The following is a 6,719-nucleotide window of genomic DNA, read 5'->3' as shown; positions in this document are numbered from 1 at the left end:
GCGAGCCGTGGTGACGAGGGAGTCGGAAGGCAGTTGCCAAAGCATTTCGATGCAGCGTCACATACTTCGTGGGCCTCATCGCATGCATCATGGACATCCGCAGAATCGTGGGCTTCAGTCAGCTCTACAAACTCCATCAGCAAACGCAACAAGCAGGCACGATACCACGTGCCAATCGCAAAAAGACCATCAGAGCGACTGCTGCTCAATGCTCGTCGCAATGTGCTCGAGGGAAAGGTGTACAAGACAAATTCTCATGCACTGTCATCGACGCCGCTGAGTGAACGCTTACAGGGATCGAAGCGGCAATCTCGGCATCGCCCGGCAAGTCCCCGCGAAGCACAGGTACAGCTTAAAGCGGTCAAAGAAAACGCTACGGCTGGCTTGTTAGAGAGGCTCCCAAATGAGAGCCCAGGATCTCAGAAGAATCACGATATGAACGTACTGCGACCGCGAAAAACAATATACAACAAAGACGGAACCATGCGTCGGTTTGTGAGCGAGATGATCAACTCAAAGATTCAATCCATTGCAACACATAGAATAGACTGGAGGTCGAGAAAGCCATTAGTGAACCCACGAGATGTGTTCTCGGATGCGCGCGCTGCCGCGAGAGACCGTGAGGTTGCATCTGCAGTTGCGCAGGCCGCGATGAAGGCATTAGAGCAGCTTAAGCGCCACGAGACAAATGTTCGGCGGTCGCGACTGAGGTCTTCAACGGTCGGTCAGCACCTCGCTATGCAAGCACAGATGGCACAGCTTCTAGCAATGAGACGGCAACATCATGAGCGTGACCAAAAAAGACAGTGCGCACAGACCATCGCGCGATGGTGCAACTGTGAACGAAACGACGAACGTCTTGTCGCTGAGGGCGCAGTCGATGCGGCCGCGCGACTCGCACTTGAAGACGACGACAACACACGTAAATTTTCTGCCATCTCACTGCGCACATTGGCAGCGCGGAGCCCATTTAGGGACGCATTATTACAGCCGCATGTTCTCAGCACTTTCCGTGAATTACTCAGCGAAGACGCCGATGAAGAAGACGTCTCGACGGCGGCGAGTGGCGTACCGGGGGCAATAGAACCGTTCATGAATCATGGATCACAACGTGGAGGCCTCGCGGCGGCAGCTGCGGGGGGGATTCTCAAGTCGCGCATTATGCGCAAACACACGAGTATAGTCCATGCCGTTCCAAGGGATGCAGCGCTTGCACTCATCCAGCTCACTGCAGTGGAGCATGATACCACATGTGCAGCTGATGGAGCACGCTGGGAAGGGCGGCTAGTTGAGAAGGGTATTCATCTTCTTCTTCTCAATGCTGCTGAGCGACACTCGGGAATGGCTGAAGGTGTTGCACGCGCGCTTTTCAATTTGACCTGCACTGGGGATATCTATCCACAGATGGAGCGGGTGACGCGTGCACTCGTGCAGATGCCCAGCATTCAGGCTGATGCCAAGGTACGATCTGTTGTCGCTCGTGCATTGCGTAACATTGCGACGCACCCGGCCCTGGTCCTGCGGATGATCGAGGAGGGTGTCGTGCAGCGTGTCGGACAGCTTGCTGCTGCAGCCCTCATGGAACTTCAAGCCACTGCGTTTCGTCATGGTGTGGAACTTTCAGATCTTCCCGATCAGACTGACGAGGACGACGTTGTCCGTGAATGTTGTATCAGCATTTTGCTCCGCTTTGCTCACAATCCTGTTGTGCGTATTGACATGATTCACGCCGGTGCTCCACGTGCTATCTTTGCACTACTTCGCAGGCCTTCATCAACACGAAGTTCCGCAGCACGTGCTGCTGGTCGTGCTGCAACGACGCTTGCACTCCTATCGGAGGCCCCTGGTGCGCATGACATACTCGAGCGAGATCGCTCGGCGCGCACTCTGGCTCTTGCCGTGCAATCGACCATGGCAAATGGTCCCACCGGTAAAGTTCCTGCCTCAATGCGGGCAGCCATGCAAGGTACGCGGGCTGCGAGCATGTGGGCTTCTGCCGCTGCCGGGCGCGCGAGCCTTGCGCGGACATACACCAAGAAAGAGCAGCGTGAGCATTCTCGCGATGTGAACGGTAGTGACGGTTCCTGCGCTGCGCATGATTCTGCGTGCCTGTCTTGGCGACGGTGCAAACCCAGCGACGTGCCGCTCCTTCGTGCGTAGTGTGGACGAGGAGCGTCACGACAAGGCACTTCGGTTCGCTCTTCTTACGCTTGCACTTCTTTTGAGCGATACGACACATGGCGTTGCACTCCTAGCATCATCAGTGCGTTCTGGTGCACTCACTACGGTTGTGCAAATGTGTTGCCATCACGAGGTTAATCTACCGATCGGATTGTGGCGATTCGATGAAGATCTTGCTTCACAGCCATCGAGCCGAGAAGATGATGATGGTCGTGGTCGCCGGAGAGGTTCTCTCCGCCCGGACGATGCCTTTGTACCACGGAGACAGTCTGGGGCCCTGGGAACCACCTCTGAAACACCAACCATCTGCAGCAGAAGCAAGCGACACCTACAATCACGCTCAAGTCCGGAACCCCTTGATCTTACGCCGAGTGGAGGTAGTATGGGAAGCGGTCTATCTTCAGAGATGCCACTGAACAAGGCCCTGATTGGCGCTTGTGCGCTAGTGTTCGAGCGAGTGACAGCTTTTCAGCTTGTTCGTGAAGACGATGCGGTATCTCGCGCTCTCGTTCCCGGGATTGTGCGACTTGCCCAGAGAGTCAAGGAGCTCATTGCTGAGGGCTGGGTCACGGTAGGAAGCAGTGCACCAAATATGGATTCACCACCGTGGTGTCTAGCTTGCTGTGTCGCAGCACTAGGACGTCTCGCTGTAGATGAGAACAAAGCACTAAATGCACGCATATCAACAGCGACAGGAACTATGGCTGTCCTTGTGGATACACTTCGATTGCACGTGTCATGCGTGAATCCAATTCTAGCTAGCGACGTGCACTATGTGAACTTAGGCATGCGCACACTTGTAGCCCTCAGAAAAGTTGCTCTAGAGCCGGGTGCGATTTTGGAGGTCGCACGAACCGTCATACCTGCAGCACTCCTATGGTATGAAACGGTCGATGTTGGTGCTCGAGCAGCGGCTGCCAGCCTATTCACCGTGTTCTCCTATGACGAACTCTGTCGCAGCTCCCTCCTCGAACATGGCATACTCCAAGTGTTGCTGCAAGTGACTCTGCGATCTAATCGCAAATCTGAAGAACGAATTGTTGTCGCATTTAATAAGTCATCGTCATGTCGCGATGGCAAAAGCGAGCTCAATCGTGAGTTCTACGTCAAAGGAAATGTAGCAAGGGAGGCGTACACCGGAGATGGTTTGCCAAAACCGCCGTGTGCTCGAGAGTTTGTTGCTCAAAGTCGGCTCTGCTGTGCAATCACACTGGCAAATCTTAGCCTAGAGCCTCGCGCGCGGCGTGCGATGGTCTTCTCGAAGGCAGCACAGGCTCTGGGCCTACTCTCAGATACATCGTATGGCGAAGATAACCAGCTCGCATGCGCGCATGCGCTTTGTAACATATGTTCGACTGTTGCAGAAGACGGTGATGATGATCTAGTCCAGGCACTCCAGGATCAACGAGTTGTAGCAGCCGTCTCAATGATCGGCGCTGTACGCGCGTCTCACGACACTACCCGGCGCTCCTGTGCCGCAGCATTAGCGAACCTGCTCGCACCTCGAGGGCAAGCGAGAGTCATGGCGTCGGCTTTGGCCGACATGAATGCGCAGGGTCTTATGCCAACACTCGTTCGCATGTGTCGCGTTGATGATGTTCAAACACGTGCTTATGCAGCATGCGCACTCGCACGCATCTCTGCAACGGCGGCAGGCCGCACCTTGCTCACCGGTCGACCTGTGTGCTTGCGTGTGCTTTTCGCTCGGACAAACAAACAGTTTGGTTGGGAATCGACGAATGCGTCTACAACAGTGGGTGTCTCTGGCTCTGCTGCTCAAGGCCGGCCTACTTTGCAGCGGCTTCGCGTGCCAGAGCGCAGCAAGTCATGGCATAATCACAATGATGGACATTGCGGCGCACTAGATATGCTTCGGCACTGTGTGGCTCGTATTGCCTGTAGACTCATACTTGACACTGCCGATTGCTGTGCAGTTGCAGTCGATGTCGGAGCACTTGCTTTGCTCGTGGGTATCGTATACACTCAACCCTCTGACGTTCAGCTCAATGGTGAGACCAGGTCGTGCATCACCGCGATTGAGTGTTGTGCACGACACGCCACCTACCGCGCTAAGCTTGCCGCAGATCCACGCACCCTGGACGCCCTTGCCGTATTTACGCTAGAGAGAAACCAGCCTATGGTTTCACTCAGTGCGCAAGTATCCCTAGGCTTGCTCGCTTGGGATGTCGACACTCGTGTAGCTCTTTCACGATCATCATCTGTTGTTTGCAGCCTCGTCTCAGTGGCCGTCGAACATGCCCGCGGGCACTACATTCCACTTGAAGCTGTGGCCATTGCGCGGGCACTCTTCTGTCTTGTTCTGGTACCCACTCATTCATGCAACTGGTTACAGGTCGTCAAGCTCGGTGTTCTAACAGCACTGATCTCCCTCGAGACACGACGTGGTCAAGAGACTCTACACTTCGAGGACATCGATGACGATGACGACAGTTCGATGTGCGCAAACTTCGAGTTGAGCACCGTTGTGATGTGCGCACTTCGTGTGATCGCCGAACGTGGCGCAGATTCTTCAGAAATATCCCTGCGCCTTCGAAACGAGGGTGCTATTGACATAGTGACGAGTGTTGCATCACCCAAACGTGCAACGTTAATGAAAAAACCATATCGTCGACAAGGTATTTCCTTCTGGCGGTATAGCGCATTCATTCGTTCGTATGCCGTCCTGTATGCATTCTCACGGAACCATGAGGTCCTTCGTCAGAAGATCGACGGAGCAGTTGTAGCAGCCATACACACTGTTACCTCAGGGCTCGTCCGATGCGAAGATACATCTGACTTACTTCGTGGTTGGTCCGTTGCTACCCTCGCTCTCCTTCTGGTTGACCCAGTTCAACGCAACCGAATCGCAACCGAATTCAATATGCTAGTCGAGCTGATCCAGATTGCCCGTGTTGAGCTCCAGCGCCGCAAGCCTATAGAGTGCCATGCAAATATTGAACCATTTATGGACGGAGAGAGCCCTCGTTTGCTCGTTTCTCCACCTGCAACCTCTGTTGGAGTGGATGGAAATCACATTTCTCTACCCTCTGGTGCTAGCCCAAGATCCAGCGCTGACGAACTGACCAGCAATACACAGCGCAAAGGAATAGCAAGTGAGGTGTCAGCTGAAGGACTTAGTGTCAATATGAAACCTACGCACGCATTTTGTGATGAAACCGTTCTAACAAGTCGCGGCCTGCCGCCACGTGATGGCAGCCTGTCGTCAGGTCAAGCCCTTCCGACCTCACTCATTCAAGAAATGCTTCCAATTACATCAGAAAAGCGAGAGACTGATATTAATTCAGCGGGTGATGGAAGAAAGAAGTTTTGCAAATTGATAGATGAGAAAGATGACCTTCTCGAAGATCCGACACTAGCCGTACGACGTGGTACTGCTGAGAAGAATATTGTCTGGTGTTTCTTTCAGCTCAGCAAAGTTGAAAAAAAGAAGACGCGAGAGGTGCTTCAGGATGCGACTGAACTTATTGCGCAACTATCTCGGCGCAGGATTGTCAAAGAGAAGATTTGGCTAGTCGCAGCAACGTCGGAAGCGCATCGTCTTCTAGCGCGGCGCCAATATGAGTCGAACCTCATAACAAAATCCGGCACCCTCTCACTACTAGTGCGCCATTCTTTTCGTGGTGGCTCAGATGAAAATGAGTCAGCCATGAATGCCTCGCTCAAGATGCTGGAAGACTTCGATCGGCTTGCCAGTGCCTTGCAGCCCACAGGGGATCACGTTTGTCACCATGCACATTCCCCAACTCAAACAGACACCAATACCGCATATGGCGTGCTCACCTCAAAGCTAGATCTCTATGACGTACCAAATGAGTCCAATGACTTTTTCCTGAGTGATTGTGGTGGGCGAGGCCCAAAGGTCCAAGAATTGGCATTGGCCGAGCGGATGGAGCAACCCCAAAACGGGAATGGTATGACTGATCTCGAGTCAAACCTGAGCGATGACGATGGTGACGCTTTCAGGGTCGAATGTGATTCCGTTAAAGATGACAAACTTTCGCAGCGGCGAACTATGGATCAGCATAACCTCCGTAAAGATCCAACAGAGTTGACCAACCACAACAAAATGGTCAGCCCGTGGTTTACTAAGATGGGAGTACCAGCGAAGCTCTTGGAGGCATCGAAGTTTGACGAACACGCACTTCTTGACAACTCGTTTGAGGAGAATTCAACGGAGGGATCTTCCGAATCTGATTCTAGTGCATCAGATAATACGACGGATTCAGAGTCTGACTACGCTGACTTCAGATTCGTCGAGCGGTCTACTGCAAAACGACAGGCGGTTTCCTCAGAGAAAATAATCATCGAAGATAACTGGCACCCACTTCACTATGAGAAGTTCCCGGACAAAATCAGTCTTCTAACTGATCGACTGCAGCAAATTTTTTTTTTGAAGCACCTGACACGCAAGGAGACACGCCTGATCACCAATGCAATGCGGCCAATGTCAATCCTCGCCGGTGAATGCCTCGTGANGGAGAGACATTACAGTGATACATTCTACATAATTACTAATG

The sequence above is a fragment of the Aureococcus anophagefferens genome (genome assembly GCF_000186865.1).
Source record: "Aureococcus anophagefferens unplaced genomic scaffold AURANscaffold_51, whole genome shotgun sequence".
NCBI lineage: Eukaryota > Pelagophyceae > Pelagomonadales > Pelagomonadaceae > Aureococcus > Aureococcus anophagefferens.
The sequence above is the reverse complement of the archived record's forward strand: the minus strand, read 5'-3'. Positions refer to the sequence as shown.